The sequence below is a fragment of the Physeter macrocephalus genome, chromosome 9 (assembly GCF_002837175.3).
Source record: "Physeter macrocephalus isolate SW-GA chromosome 9, ASM283717v5, whole genome shotgun sequence".
NCBI classification, from domain to species: Eukaryota; Metazoa; Chordata; class Mammalia; order Artiodactyla; family Physeteridae; genus Physeter; species Physeter macrocephalus.
In genome coordinates this window covers 28,899,171-28,915,125 of record NC_041222.1, presented here as the reverse complement: position 1 = coordinate 28,915,125, position 15,955 = coordinate 28,899,171, and the positions used below count along the sequence as shown (strand labels likewise).

Sequence of the window (15,955 nt, the reverse complement as noted above, 5' to 3'; positions counted from 1 at the left end):
GGTATTTGTTTTTCTCTTTCTGACTTACTTCACTCTGTATGACAGACTCTAGGTCCATCCACCTCACTACAAATAACTCAATTTCGTTTCTTTTTATGGCTGAGTAATATTCCATCGTATACATGTGCCACATCTTCTTTATCCATTCATCTGTCGGTGGACACTTAGATTGCTTCCATGACCTGGCTATTGTAAAGAATGTTGCAATGAACATTGGGGTACATGTCTCTTATTGAATTATGATTTTCTCAGGGTATATGCCCAGTAGTGGGATTGCTGGGTCGTATGGTAGTTCTATTTTTAGTTTTTTAAGGAACCTCCATACTGTTCTCCATAGTGGCTGTATAAATTTACATTCCCACCAACAGTGCAAGAGGGTTCCCTTTTCTCCACACCCTCTCCAGCATTTATTGTTTGTAGATTTTTTGATGATGGCCATTCTGACCGGTGTGAGATGATATCTCATTGTAGTTTTGATATGCATTTCTCTACTGATTAATGATGTTGAGCATTCTTTCATGTGTTTGTTGGCAATCTGTATATCTTCTTTGGAGAAATGTCTGTTTAGGTCTTCTGCCTTTTTTGGAAGAAATGCTGTCTTAATTTAAGTCTCCAAGTGTGCAACAGTACTAATTTCTCAATACCTGACAGATGCTGTGTGTTATCAGCCTTTTATATTTTCTGTTATGATGGATGAAAACGGATACCATATTGTTTTATTTTGCCTTTATCTGATTACTAATAAGGTTAGGTATAATTTCATGCTTCAATTTTTGCTGTTAAATTTTTTCCTTTTGTTAACTGTCTTGATATTTTATGCCCATTCTTCTAATTTTGAAGAATACTGATTTTCTAAGCGTCCCTTATGTATTCTCTATGATATTCCTTTGCCTATTATGTATGTGGCAAATACTTCCTGTCATTTGGCCTTTTACAAAAAGGTGCCTTTTTGTTACATAGAAGTTTGTTTAAGGTGCCTTTTGTTACACAGAAGTTTAATGATTTGGGCTAATTAAATTTCTCTCACTTTCATTTCTCCAAGGTTTTAAATATATTTTCCTTTCTGTACTTTATTCTAGTACTTTTAAAAAGTTTTGTTTTTTAATTTCACTCTTATTTTATCTGGATTTATTTATTTATTTGTCTATTTATTTATTAGCAAGATAGGGTAAGTTTATTTACTTGCCTCAACAGAATTTATTGTAAAGGTAATCCTTTTCTCAGTATTTAAAAATGCCATCTTTATCAATACTAATTTCTCATATATTTATGAGTCTCTTTCTAGACTCACTGTTATGTTCTAAAGAAATTTTTATTGTCTTTTACTGTCCTCATACACACTATTTAGTTACTGTAGATTTGTAGAGTGTATTGATATCCACTAGGGCAAATTCCCTCTTACTAGCCTTTTCAATAATATCTTGGCTATTCTTTTATTTATTTATCTATTTATTTATTTTTGGCTGCGTTGGGTCTTCACTGCTGTGCGCAGGCTTTCTCTAGTTGCGGTGAGCGGGCTTCTCATTGTGGTGGCTTCTCTTGTTGTGGAGCACGGGCTCTAGGCACACGGGCTTCAGTAGTTGTGGCTCACGGGCTCTAGACTGCAGGCTCAGTAGTTGTGGCACACAGGCTTAGTTGCTCCATGGCATGTGGGATCTTCGGGGACCAGGGCTTGAACCTGTGTCCCCTGCATTGGCAGGCGGATTCTTAACCACTGCACCACCAGGGAAGCCCATCTTGGGTACTGCAAATTTTCTTTTCCAGAAAAATTTTGCAATCAGCTTGTCAAATTTCATAAAAATTCTTCTGAGATTTTGCCTTTAATTTATCAACTAATTTGGGGGTAGAATTGACATTTTCGTAAAATCAAGTTTTCCTATTCAGGAACATTGTCTTTCCATTAATCCAGGTCTTTTACTATGTCCTGATCACATAGCTCTTTCCTAACATGTTAATGAAGTGCTTTTCATCGATATATTTCCCATGTTGAACTCTCTTTGTATTTCTGGGATAAACCCTTCTTCCTCATGGTGTTTCATTCTTGTCGGTGCAGGATTGATTTGGGGTGAGCAGAAGGGCTCAAACTCCTGGGCTCCACCTGGTGGGCACTAGGCCGTTCTTCAGGACTTTTGGAGATGGGTGTTGGAATAGCTGTGAGGCCCTGAATTCCAGGGCTCAGGCCTAGGCAGACCCCTATGGCAGCAAGATGATAGATCTAGGAATTTGGTAGACATAAAATCTGTGTGCCCCAGCTATGTGGCTCTCTATCCTGCCACCTTGGGCTCTACTGGTTTCTTACTGCTCAGAGACCCTGAGAGAAGAGACCAAATATGTATTAAAACAGTCTATTTTCTCTCAGAATCCAGCAGTCTGTTCACTGACATGTCCTTTCTCTAAGCTTTATATTTATCTTTATGCCGTTTTTTATGAGGGTAAACCCTCAAATACAATTTTGTTTTTATGAATCTGGATGGCTTTTCATATCAACAGACTTACAAATCAGAAAACTATGTCCCATCTTTGGTCCGGAAAGTAGGCTCTTGAGTCTTTGGCACCAGCCTAGTTTGGAGCACAGAAGTTGTTTAGAGATCTCACTGAGAGTTGTCGAAAATAGAACTTGTGTGTGTTTAAATGAAAATAAATTCTTAACAGCGGTGAAAAATCAGTGAGAGTGAAACCACATTCCCTCTTGGGTGGGACTCGAAGCCAGCCAAAACTCAGACTGGGACTCAAACCCATGGGCTTGGACTTGAAACCACCCGCGCCTCAGATTGGGGCTTGAACCCACAATCCCTGACTTAGGAGGGGGACTCAAACCCACTGTCTTTTTTTTTTTTTTTTTTTTTTTGCGGTACGCAGGCCTCTCACTGCTGTGGCCTCTCCCGTTGCAGAGCACAGGCTCCGGACGCGCAGGCTCAGCGGCCATGTCTCACGGGCCTAGCCGCTTCGCTGCATGTGGGATCTTCCCGGACCGGGCCGCGAACCCGTGTCCCCTGCATCGGCAGGCGGACTCTCAACCACTGCGCCACCAGGGAAGCCCCCACTGTCTTTTAATTGAAACCTCTCACCTGATGTCAGGACTTACTGAAGCTCAGGTCTTTTTATCTCAGTGGAGAAAGAATTCCGCCAGAGGAAAAGTGGCAGGCAAAGAGTGAGTTTATTAGCATAGGATGCTTTTGAGAAATGCACGCAGGTAGGCGAGAAGGCTCTGCCCTGAGGACTGAGAGGGCTTTATTTTTATAAACAAAGGAAAAGTGCGAAGGGGGAGAAGACCACCTTCTTTCTTATTTTTGGGCAAATGTCAAGGCTTAACATCGTTAGTTCCTCCTTTGTCCTATACAGTTAAACCAGGACTGTCAGGGCACTATTTAAATCATATGTGTATTAGTAAAAGGGTGGTAACATATACTAAATAAAATATGATAATTCATCTCAGGTTTCAGTATAATGTCCCCTTTCACCTATATTTCTGTCTTGACTACATGTAGAAATGCTACTCTTCAAGGACTATTAACTCCCTGACTTCATGTAACAAGATTCAGACCCCATATCTACGGTCTTGTGTTCCCCCCAGTCATCTCCCACCGCCACCCCCCATCCCCGACCCCCGTGGCATGCGGGATCTTAGTTCCCTGACCAGGTATTGAAACTGTGCCCCCTGCAGTGGAAGCGTGGAGCCTTAATCACTGGACTGCCAGGGAATTCCCTATTGTCTTGTGTTTTACAGGGTTTGCGGCTTGAGTGTGTCTGGCGCTTGTATGCACCTGGTCTTCTTTCAAGGTAGTGTAGATTGTTGCTAGGTTACTGGATGTTTTTTCTTGAGTGGTCATTAGTTTACAACAGTCTCCCAAACTCCCTAAAATTCTCTTTCTGCCTTTAATTAGTGGGATTTCTTTTCTTTTTTTTTTTTTTTTCTTAATTTATTTTTTGACTGCGTTGCGTCTTCATTGCTGTGCGCAGACTTTCTCTAGTTGTGGTGAGTGGGGGCTACTCTTCGTTGTGGTGCGCAGGCTTCTTATTGCGGTGGCTTCTCTTGTTGTGGAGCACGGGCTCTCGGCACACGGGCTTCAGTAGTTGTGGCACGCAGGCTCAGTAGTTGTGGCGCACGGGCTTAGAGCTTCCCGGACCAGGGATAGAACCCGTGTCCCCTGAATTGGCAGGCAGATTCTTAACCACTGAGCCATCAGGGAAGTCCCCTAGTGGGATTTCTAAACTGACTAATTATCCTACTCTATCCCTATCAAGAGTGCCACCAGCAGACCAGAAATGTGGAGGAATTTCTGAAAAATGGTAAGCAAATGAGGTTAGATTGCTAGAGGAAACCACAGATAAACAAAGTAAGAAAGGGATTACTGCAATAAAGGGAGTGGTCTGGGGGGCAAGCTCAGCTCAGAGGCAACAGTTACAAGGAGCAGGAGGAAGGGCCTGAGACCACCATCCAGATGACTGGTAGGGACTCTAATTAGCAGCAAGTGGGCAGGTCCAGGTAGTGGGCATCAGAGATAGTTGCCCTCAGACTGAGTCAGTAATTGTTAATTCTTGGACAGGAGACTAAGTTCCTGGAGGAATGGGGGAGCCACCAAGCCCAGACGATATCTTCTCAGTAACACCTCCAGCCCCTATATCATGATTCCTGGAGATGGTAAATGGAAACTGAATCCACAGACAGGCCAATAGGGAATCTTAAATAAGAAGATGAATCTACCATGTGGAATTATATGGTATTTGTCTTTTTGTGACTGGCTTATTTCACTTAGCATAATGCCCTCAAGGTTCATCCATTCTGTAACATAATGTAGAATTTCCTTGTTAAGGCTTAATAATATTCCATTGTATGTATGTACCACATTTTATGTATCCATTCTTTGCTTAATGGACTCTTGGGTTGTTTCCACATTTTAGCTGTTGTGAATACTGCTGCTATGAACATGGTGTACAGATATCTCTTCTAGACCTTGCTTTCATTTTGGGGGGTTATACCATAGAAATGGAATCCTAGATTGTATGGTAATTCTTTAAAATTTTTTTTTTAAATTATGCTATTTTCCACAGTGGCTGTACCTTTTTATATACCCACCAATAGTGAACAAAGGTTCTAATTTTCTACATCCTCACCAACACTTCTTTTTTTTTTTGATAGTAGCCATCCTAATGTGTGCGAGGTGGTATCTCATTGTAGTTTGGATTTGCATTTCCCTAATGATTAGTAATATTGAGCATCTTTTTATGTGCTTATTGGCCATTTGTGTATCTTCTTTGGAGAAATGTCTATTCAAGTACTTTGTCCCTTTTTGGATCAGATTGTGGGTTTGTTGTTGAGTTTTAGAAGTTCTCTGTATATTCTGGATATTAATCCCTTATCATATATACAATTTGCAAATATTTTATCACATTCTGTGGGTTGCCTTTTTACATGGATAGTGTCTTTTGATGCACAAAAGTTAAATTTTTTTTTTTTTTTTTTTTTGCGGTACGCGGGCCTCTCACTGTTGTGGCCTCTCCCGTTGCGGAGTGCAGGCTCCGGACGCGCAGCCCCAGCGGCCATGGCTCATGGGCCTAGCCGCTCCCCAGCATGTGGGATCTTCCCGGACCGGGGCACGAACCAGTGTCCCCTGCATCGGCAGGCGGACTCTCAACCACTGCTCCACCAGGGAAGCTCAAAAGTTAAAACTTTTTACGAAGTCTAATTTGTCTATTTTTCTTTTGTTACCTGTGCCCTTGGGGTCATATGTAAGAAATCATTCCCAAATTCAATGTCCTGAAGCTTTTGTCCTGTGTTTTCTCCTAAAATTTTTATTGTTTTAGGTCTTACATTTAGGTCCTTGATCCATTTTGAGTTAATTTTTATATAGGGTGTTAAGTAAGGGTCCACCTTCATTCTTTTGCATGTGGATATCCAGTTTTCCCAGTACCATTTGTTGAAAAGGCCATTCTTTCCCCATTGAACGGTCTTGGCACTCTTGCCAAAAATTATTCGACCATATATGTGAGGTTTTATTTCGGGGCTCTGTATTCTATTCCATTTGTCCATATATCTGTCTTAATGCCAATACCACACTGTTTTGATCACTGTAACTTTTTAGTAAGTTTTGAAATCAGGAAGTGTGAGTCCCCCAGTTTTGTTCTTTTTCAAGATTGTTTTGGCTATTCAGGGTTCCTTGAGATTCCATATGAATTTTAGGATGAGTTTTTCTATTTCTGCAAAAAAAGTCATTGGGATTTTGGTATGAATTGCATTGAATCTGTAGATTGCTTTGGGTAGTATTGACATTTATACTCTATTAAGTCTTCCAATCCATGAACATGGGAAGTGTTTCCATTTATTTATGTCTTCTTTAGTTTCTGTCAGCAGTGTTTTTTAGTTTTTATTGTACAAGTCTTTCACCTCCTTGGTTAATTACTAAGTATTTTATTTTATTTTTTGATGCTATTGTAAATGGAATTGCTTTTGTAATTTCCTTTCAGATTTTTCACTGTTCATGTATAGAGACGCAACAGATTTTTGTGTGTTGACTTTGTATCCTGGTACTTTCCTGAGTTCATTTATTCATTCAAACATCTTTTTTTGTGTGTGGAGTCTTTAGGGTTTTCTACATATAAGATCATATCATCTGCAAAGAGAGATAATTTTACTTCTTCCTTTTCAGTTTGGATGCCTTTTATTTCTTTTTCTTATTTATTTATTTCTTTTTCTTATTTTCTTATTTCTTTAATTCTATTTCTTAATTCTAATTGCTCTGGCTAGAATTTTCAGTACCATGTTAAATAAAAGTGGTTACAGCAAGCATCCTTGCCTTGTTACCAATCTTAGAGGAAAAGCTTTCAGTCTTTCACCATTGAGTATGATGTTTACTGTGGGTTTTTCACATGTGATAATTATATTGAAGTAGTTTCCTTCTGTTCCTATTTTGTTGAGTGTTTTTATCATGAAAGGGCGTTGAATTTTGTCAGATGCTTTTTCTGCATCAATTGAGATGATCCTGTAGTTTTGTCCTTTATTTTGTTGACATGGTGTATTACACTGATTCATTTTCATATATTGAACAATCCTTGCATTCTAGGAATAAATCTGACTTGGTCATGGTGTATAATTCTTTTAATGTGCTGTTGAATTCAGTTTGCTAGTATTTTTATTGAGGATTTTTGCTTCTATGTTCATCAGAGATATTGGCCTATAGTTTTCTTTTCTTGTGGTGACTTTGTCTGGCTTTGGTATCAGGGTGATGCTAGCCTCTTAAAATGAGTCTCTAAGTGTTCCCTCTTCTTCTATTTGTTTGTTTGTTTGTTTGTTTTTTTTGGAAGAGATTAAGAAGGATTGGTTTTAATTCTTCTTTGAGTGTTTGGTAGAATTCACCTGTGAAGCCAACTGGACCTGGGCTTTCTTTGTTGGGAGGTTTTTGGTTACTGATTCAGTCTCCTTATTTGTTATTTGTCTGTTCAGTCTTTTTAATTTCTTCTCAATTCAGTTTTGGTAGGTTGTGTGTTTCTAGGAATATATCCATTACTTTTAGGTTATTCAATTTGTTGTGTATAATCGTTCATAATAACCCCTTATACTCCTTATGCCTGGAGCCAAGCCCTTGGGTGTCCCTGACTGTCCCAGCTGTTTTTCTACCCTTAAGGAGATATGAATTGGATTATGTGATTCAGTACCCCAAGAAGTTCCTTGTTCTTGCCTCCACAGAAATAATGGTGCTGACTTCTCTGGGTTGGAGAACAGGCCTCAAAGTCCTCATCCAGAGGACAGAAACAGGTGTGTCATTCTTTCCCTACTTTTGGGTTTCTCAACAGGTACCCTATTGGTGTTTTGGACAGGAAAATTCTTCCTGGACTACCCCTGTCATTGTGGGATGTTTACCATCCCTGGCTCCTACGTGTGAAGTGCTGATCACCCTCCCCAATCAACCTGACAAACTCAAACACCCCCACATATTTCCAAATGTTCTCCAGGAAGATTCTGTCCCCAGGTCTAATCCAAAAGGTACCAAGTAGATACCTACAAGCAAGGAAGTCACTGAGATTCCTAAGATGCTGAAATCCTCTGATGTTTTCAGGTCTGTCTTGGCTTGTCCCCAGGACCTAGACCTTCAGCTCTCTGAGGCTGTGACTGTGTTTGATTCAGCACAGGGCTTGGTCCAGAGCAGGTGTGAGTGAACAAAGGACCAGGACTGGTGGTGACTGGATGCTCTAGAGGGCTCTGTCCAGTAGAAACATAACTCAAGCTGGGTATGTAATTTAAATGTGTAGCAGGACTAAAAATGTAAAAAGAAACAGGTGAAATTAATTTCAAGAATGTATTTTATTTAACCCAATATATCAAAATGATCGTTTCGACATGTAAAAAAGATAAAAATGAATAATGAGATATTTTCCATTCTTTTGTGTACTAAGTTTTTTGTTTTTTTCCGGTACGCGGGCCTCTCACTGTTGTGGCCTCTCCCGTTGCGGAGCACAGGCTCCGGACGCACAGGCTCAGAGGCCATGGCTCATGGGCCTAGCCGCTCCGCGGCACGTGGGATCTTCCCGGACCAGGGCACGAACCCGTGTCCCCTGCATCGGCAGGCGGATGTACTAAGTTTTTGACATCTAAATTACACATATAGAACCTCTCAACTCAGACTAGCCACACTTTATGTGCTCAATAGCCATGTGGCTAAGTAGCTACCATATGGGACAGCACTAGAAAACTCTGTTCTCCTACTGCCCCCCAACTATTGCTTAATTTCCCCTGCTTCCAACATTTTTGTGTGTGTGTGAAAATTTTCAAACACGTAGAAAGGCTGAAAAAATTGTAGAGTAAATAGCCATGTACTTAAAATCTAGTGTCCACAGTTGTTAACCGTTCCCTACATTTGCTTTATCAAATATCAATCCATCTATCCAAGCATCTTATTTTTTGATTATTGCCTATTTTTTTCCCCTTGGCTACACAGCATGGGATTGAACCCGTGCCCCCTGCAGTGGAAGTGTGGCGTCTTAACATCTGTACCACCAGGGAAGTCCCGATTATTGCCTACTTTTAAGAAGACCTTTTGATTGATTGATTGGTGCAGGATAGGTTGGAAAGCCACTCAGGAACCTATTATGTCTTTGAACATTTCACTACAAAAGCCTAACTAGGAGCTTTTCAAATTTTTAGGGCGAAGGTCCTTGAAAGACTCTTCCTTTTTTCTCTCCATCATCCTCTCATGTCCTCCTTTTCCTTTCCTGTGGATTCTCAGAGGTACGATTTCTGTTTCCGAGGGAGGCATCATGCCTTCATGGGTTCCATCTCTCAGTCTAGCACAGTGTTGCCAGGGGTTAGAGGTGGGCTTTGGGGTCAGACAGGCCTGGGCTTGATTCTGGCTCCGCCACTTCCTAGCTATGTGACCCAGAGCAAGTGTGTTAACTCTGTAAGCCTCGTATATAATGTGGGGATAATGGAGTTTTTGTGAGGTTTAGGAGAGGTAAGTTTGTAAGTGTAATTATTGTAGCAGTTATTAAAATAGTAGGTTGGGGAGGAAAGGGAAAGGAGTTTATTGCTTATGAATGACCCTCTCCTTTGCACTTGCCTGGGGCCTTGAGAACACTTAGGTTCCAGAATTTACCAGGTACATTGTAATCGTTTATATTTCTGTCTCCCATCCAGGGTTACAAGCTCCTAGAGGACAAGGACTGTGTCTTTCTTCTCCCTAGCCTCAGCACCAAACACAGGGCCTGGTTAAATAGATGTTAGTTAGGGACTTCCCTGATGGTCCAGTGGTTAAGAATCCATCTTGCAATGCGGGGGATGCTGGTTTGATCCCTGGTTGGGGAACTATGATCCCACATGCCACGGGATTTACCAGGTACACTGTAATCGTTTATATTTCTGTCTCCCATCCAGGGTAACAAGCTCCTAGAGGACAAGGACTGTGTCTTTCTTCTCCCTAGCCTCAGCACCAAACACAGGGCCTGGTTAAATAGATGTTAGTTAGGGACTTCCCTGGTGGTCCAGTGGTTAAGAATCCATCTTGCAATGCAGGGGATGCTGGTTTGATCCCTGGTTGGGGAACTATGATCCCACATGCCACGGGGCAACTAAGGCCCTGAGCCACAACTAGAGAGAAGCCTACATGCCGCAACGAAAGATCCCTCTTGCCGAAACTAAGACCCGTCACAGCCAATAACTAAATAAGTATCTTTGAAAAAAGATGTTAAATAGATGAATATAATTCTACATGTCACAATTACAGTAGTTCCCCACTGCCCCAATCTGTGGTGTTGCTTTCTGCAGTTTCAGTTACCTGTGGTCAACCGAGGTCCAAAAATATTAAATGGCAAGTTCCAGAAATAAACAATTCATATTTTTTTTACCGCGGGCCTCTCACTGCTGTGGCTTCTCGCGTTGCGGAGCACAGGCTCTGGACGCGCAGGCTCAGCGGCCATGGCTCATGGGCCTAGGCGCTCCGTGGCATGTGGGATCTTCCCAGACCGGGGCACGAACCTGCGTCCCCTGCATCGGCAGGCGGACTCTCAACCACTGCACCACCAGGGAAGCCCCAATTCATATGTTTTAAATTGCATGCTGTTCTGAGTTAAGATGATGAAATCTTGCGCTCTCCAGCTCCATCCTGCCCAGGACCATTAGGCACTTAGTGGCTGTCTAGGCTATCAGATTGAACGTCAGGGGACGGCAGTGCTTGTGATTAAGTAACCCTTATTTTACTTAATAATGGCCCCAAAGTGCAAGAGTAGTGATGCTGGCAATTCAGATGTACCAAAGAGAAGCCATAAAGTGCTTCCTTTAAGTGAAAAGGTGAAAGTTCTTAATAAAGAAAGAAAAAAATCGTATGCTGATGTTGCTGAGATCTATGACATGGATGAATTTTCTATCTGTGAAATTGTGAAGAAAGAAAAAGAAATCACCTGGAGCAGATGATCCTCCCTCTGACGTATTGTCAGGTCAGTGGTAGCCTTACGCTACATCACAGTACCTGCGTCATTCATCTTACTTCATCTCATCACGTAGGCATTGTGTCATCTCCCATCATCACAAGAAGATGGGTGAGTACAGAACAATAAGACATTTGGAGAGAGAGGGAGCACATTCACATAACTTTTATTACAGTAAATTGTTATAGTTGTTCTATTTTATTATTAGCTATTGTTAATCCCTTACTGTGCCTAATTTATGGATTAAACTTTATAATAGGTATAAATGTATAGGAGAAAACATAGTCTATATAGGGTTCAGTACTATCCATGGTTTCAGGCATCTGCTGGGGGTCTTAGAACATATCCTCCTTGTGGATGGTCGGGGAGGGACTACTGAAAGCATGGATACTTATCAGTCAAATCCATTTCACCTGCCTTCACTAAGCAAGGTCATTTAAAGACTTGCACGTCCTCCAGGCAGCAAATTGCCTAAACAAGATGTTTGCCCGAGTTGTTTTCCAGGAACTTGAAGTCAGCTGTGTCTAGTTCAAGCTGAGCCAGTTAAGACTGGGTAGGACCACTGACCCTCCAACTGGGTGTCTGTTCAGTGACCTTTTGACGTCAGAGGGCTGAAAACCCCACCCTTAGATCGTGCTAAGCATCTCCATTGAAAAAAAAATTAATTAATTAATTAATTTCTGGCTGTGTTGGGTCTTCGTTTCTGTGCGAGGGCTTTCTCTAGTTGCGGCGAGCGGGGGCCACTCTTCATCGCGGTGCGCGGGCCTCTCACTGTCGCGGCCTCTCGTTGCGGAGCACAGGCTCCAGATGCGCAGGCTCAGTAGCTGTGGCTCACGGGCCTAGTTGCTCCGCGGCATGTGGGATCTTCCCAGATCAGGGCTTAGAACCCGTGTCCCCTGCATTGGCAGGCAGATTCTCAACCACTGCGCCACCAGGGAAGCCCAGCATCTCCATTTTTGACTGTGCAGAACCTGTAGCTTAGTTATGCCTGAGCAGAATGATGATGACCACACCTTTTCCCAATCACCTTTCCCTGCGCTCGCCATGCTCCCCACGCCCCCTAAGCCTCAGACCACCCTGCTGCTTTATTCTTTATCCCGTAAATACCCTGAGCCCTTTGCCTTCTGGGAGGCACATCTGAGACTTGTTCTCCGGTCTCCTTGCTTCGCTGCCTTGTAAACAAACCTCTCTTTGCTGCAAATCTCGGCATCTCAGCATTTTCACTTGCTGGACGTTGGGCAAAACAAACCTGGTTCGGTAATACTATTGTTTTTCTGTTTTTTAAGAATAGAAATGTATTCTCTCACAGTTCTGAAGGCTGGGAGTTCAAAATTAAAGTGACAGCACGGCTGAGCTCCCTCTGAAACCTGTGGAGGAGAATCCATCTTCCCTCTTCCGCCTCTGGTGGCTGGTTGGTGATCCGTGGTGTTCCTCGGCTCACAGTGTAGCACGTCAGTCTCTGCCTCCCTGGTCACAGGGCGTTCATCTCTGTGTCTCTTTTGCTCGTATAAAGACACCAGTCATATTGGGTTAATGGCACACCCTTCTCCAGGATAACCTCATCTTTGCTAATTATATCTGCCATGACCCTGTTTCTTTCTTTCTTTTTTAAAAAAATATGAGTGAGGAAGCACCACTTTATTTTTATTTTTTGGCTGTGCCACTCAGCTTAAGGGATTTTAGTTCCCTGACCAGGGATCGAACCCAGGCCTTCGGCAGTGAGAGTGAGAAGTCCTGACCACTGGACCACCAGGTAATTCCCGATCCTATTTCCAAATAAGGTCACATTCTGAGGTACTGGGAGTTAGGGCTCCAACATATCATCTTTGAGGGACACAGTTCAACCCATAACACTCAGGGTTGCTTCCTAGTCCTCTGTCAGTTCCCTTAGCCCTGCCCCTAGCTCTTCAAAGTATCTTTTCATTGAAACTTCTTCAATTACCCCTTTGTGTATGCTCTGAAGTGGATCTTTGCTCTGCCCTTTACAAGCTGTGTGATCTTGGGTAAGACACTTGACCTCTCTGAGCCATGGTTTCTTCACCTCTAAAGTGGAAATAATTTTCATACCCGCTTTATCTACTTTACTGTGTTGCTGAAAGCTCTTTATAAACCAAAAAGGCCCATAGCACTGACTGGGGTCATAATTACATCCTGTGTGTGTTGCAAGATACAGTTGGGAAAGGGCTGTGTCTAGACCAGAGAGCCCCAACCCCCGGGCTGCGGACCGGTACCGGTCCACGGCCTGTGAGGAACCAGGCCTCAGAGCAGGAGGTGAGTGGTGGGCAGGCAAGCGAGTGAAGCTTCATGTGCCGCTCCCCATGCTCCCCATCGCTGGCATCACCACCTGAACCATCGACCCCACCAGCCACGTCCGCGGAAAAACTGTCTTCCACAAAACCGGTCCCTGGTGCCCAAAAGGTTGGGGAGCGCTGGTCTAGACTGTTCTGTTTGATCTGAACCAAACCTAGTACCACATGCCAATACATGCCAAATAAATCCTTCTTGATGTTGTCAGTGATATATCTCGTGCATCCTGGCCTGGCCTTGAGAGGCTGAACACTGAACTGCTTCTCAGAATACAATTTATCCAGGGCCATTTTTAAAAATTTCTGATACTTTATTTAAATTTTTTTTAATTTTAATTTTTTGTTGAGGTATACTTGTACAATATTATATATTTCAGGTATACAACATAGTGATTCACAATTTTTAAAGGTTACTACTGTATCTTTATTTTTTTAAAGAATTGAATCACCTCTTTTAAAAAAATATTAATTAATTAATTTATTTATTTAGGCTGTGCCGGGTCTTAGTTACAGCACGCGGGATCTTCATTGCGGCATGCGGACTTCTTAGTTGCAGCATGCATGCAGGATCTAGTTCCCCAACCAGGGATCGAACCCAGGCCCCCTGCACTGGGAGCGTGGAATCTTACCCACTGGACCACCAAGGAAGTCCCACTACTGTATCTTTAGATAGTCGTTTCAGAAAGTTAGAGCTTTGGAAAGGCAGAGAGGAAAGAACCTGAGATTCAGTGTCTCCAATCTTTCCCTCATTGTGCATAAGGGGAAACTGAGATGCAAGAAAATTTACTACGTTGACTTGCAGAGGCACATCTAAAAGTCCGTGGGCATGCTATTTGGGGGGGTAGGGTGGGGAAAAGCTCCCTTTGTATTAATGAGCTCCCACACACCCCTGAGGATAGCCAATCTGGTACACTTCTTCCACTTTTGGGCATCTTTAAGCTGACACCAATCGAGTTTATGATTCTGGAGTCTGGCTGCCCTCATCTTTGGTGAATGAGGTGGGTCACTTGGCCAGGATTCAGAACGATTCTGTTTGGGTGGGCTCGGTTTCTGAATACTTTTCAAAAGCTATAACTTTTGTTGCTTTCATTATTCTACAAGTAACATGTTTATGGCTGAAATTTTAAAAATATAGGTTGCCAAAAATAAAAGTTGATCCCCTATAACCCTATCAGAGGGGAACACTGTTATGACACTGGGAGCAACTCAGCCCTTTGCCTGTGTATGTTTACAGTTGTAACATGAACATTCCCAGCACTAAGTGCCCCGAATGCACAAATGGGGTCACATTTTCATGAATTCCCAGATTTTATAGCCCATATTTCCCATCCAAATAACATCAGTGTCTCAGTTTATCTGTCTCTAACCCATCCTTCTGCAGTCTATTCATTTGTTTTGGGAGTTCCCCAGGGGCTGCCTCACAAATTTCATGCTTCGTTCCTCTTTCTTCTCTCTCTTTTCTCCTTTCCATCACCACGTGGGGCCAGAAGAGACCAGGCTTCCCCTGGCCCTGGATATCATGGCCTTTATCTTCCTGAGAGCTTCAAACCTCTGCTACTCAGCTGTCACCCGTGGGATGGAGTGGCTTTCTGCATTATGAGGGAACTCCACGGGCTGTGTCCTCAGCTTGGTTCTCCATTCAGTAGTAAGTCCCCTACGCACAAATGAGTTCCGTTCCGAGAGCACATTCGTAAGTCCAATTTTTTGTAAGTCCAGCAGAGTTAGCCTAGTTAGCTAGTACAATCAGCTATATAGGACTGTACTGTAATAGGTTTATAATGCTTTTCACGCAAATAATATGTAAAAAACAAAAAATAAAGACCATTTTTAATCTTACAGTACTGTACCTTGAAAAGTACAGTAGTACAGTACAATAGCTGGCATCCAGGGGCTGGCATTGAGTAAACCGGCAAGAAGAGTTATTGACTGGAGGAGGAGAGGAGGTGGGAGATGGTAGAGCTGAAGGATCGTCAGCAACAGGAGGTGGAGGGCGAGCTATTTCACTCATGCCTAACTTTGATGGAATGCACGTTCGCATCTTTGAAATTTCACAACTTGAAGGTTCATATGTAGGGGACTTACTGTATGTTGAAAGGGCTAGAAAAAAGGATTTAGAAGATCCTCTCAGGAAAACAGCTTGACTTGCAAGACAAAGGCCTACTTTAAGTGTCAAAGATTGCATATTAACTCCTTCTCTTTGTACTCTTTCTGTAATAATTCAAATGTCTCTCCAGATGGATGCCCTGAATGAACTAGGCAGAAGCTCACATATTTAGAAAGGCAAAATAAAACAGCGCGTTAATACTTTGCAAAAATTACTTTTATCACATTTAACAATAAATTCAACAGATGCCTGTAAATATTGATCACGTGATTAGTATTCACTGAGCTTTGCGCAACTTACGATAGGTGCTCTTTCTGGTCAGACACACATGCGTCATTTCAGTTACTCAGGTTTTCCTTCACGGCCCTCAGCAACATGGTGTCTTTTTTCTGCCTATTAGTACCCTTGTTTATGCCTAGACATTTTATAATTTTTGTTGCCAATTTTACTAATATATTTATTCTATTATGTTTTTGAATTTGTTATTGCTATTACATAGGAAAGTCACTGCTTTTTTTTTGTTTTGTTTTGTTTTTTTGTACGCAGGCCTCTCACTGTTGTGGCCTCTCCCGTTGCGGAGCGCAGGCTCCGGACGCGCAGGCCCAGCGGCCGTGGCTCACGGGCCCAGCCG

The 15,955-nt window shown here is 42.5% G+C and overlaps 1 protein-coding gene across 5 annotated transcripts in view; it reads left to right on the top strand.

The window, feature by feature from the left end:
* Positions 1-11,174, top strand: part of TMEM8B (transmembrane protein 8B) — a 61,616-nt gene extending 50,442 nt beyond the window's left edge. For 3 of the 5 annotated variants that reach the window (XR_008618207.1, XR_003681209.2, XR_003681208.2), the window contains 3 exons: positions 7,685-7,753; positions 9,140-9,223; positions 9,629-9,810. The gene's annotated coding sequence lies outside the window, so the exon portion shown is untranslated. Of the gene's footprint in view, positions 1-7,684; positions 7,754-8,122; positions 8,192-9,139; positions 9,224-9,628; positions 9,811-9,865 lie in introns of those variants that run through there. The other 2 variants (XR_008618206.1, XR_003681210.2) reach the window with 2 other exon arrangements.
* The last annotated feature ends 4,781 nt before the right edge of the window (positions 11,175-15,955 follow it).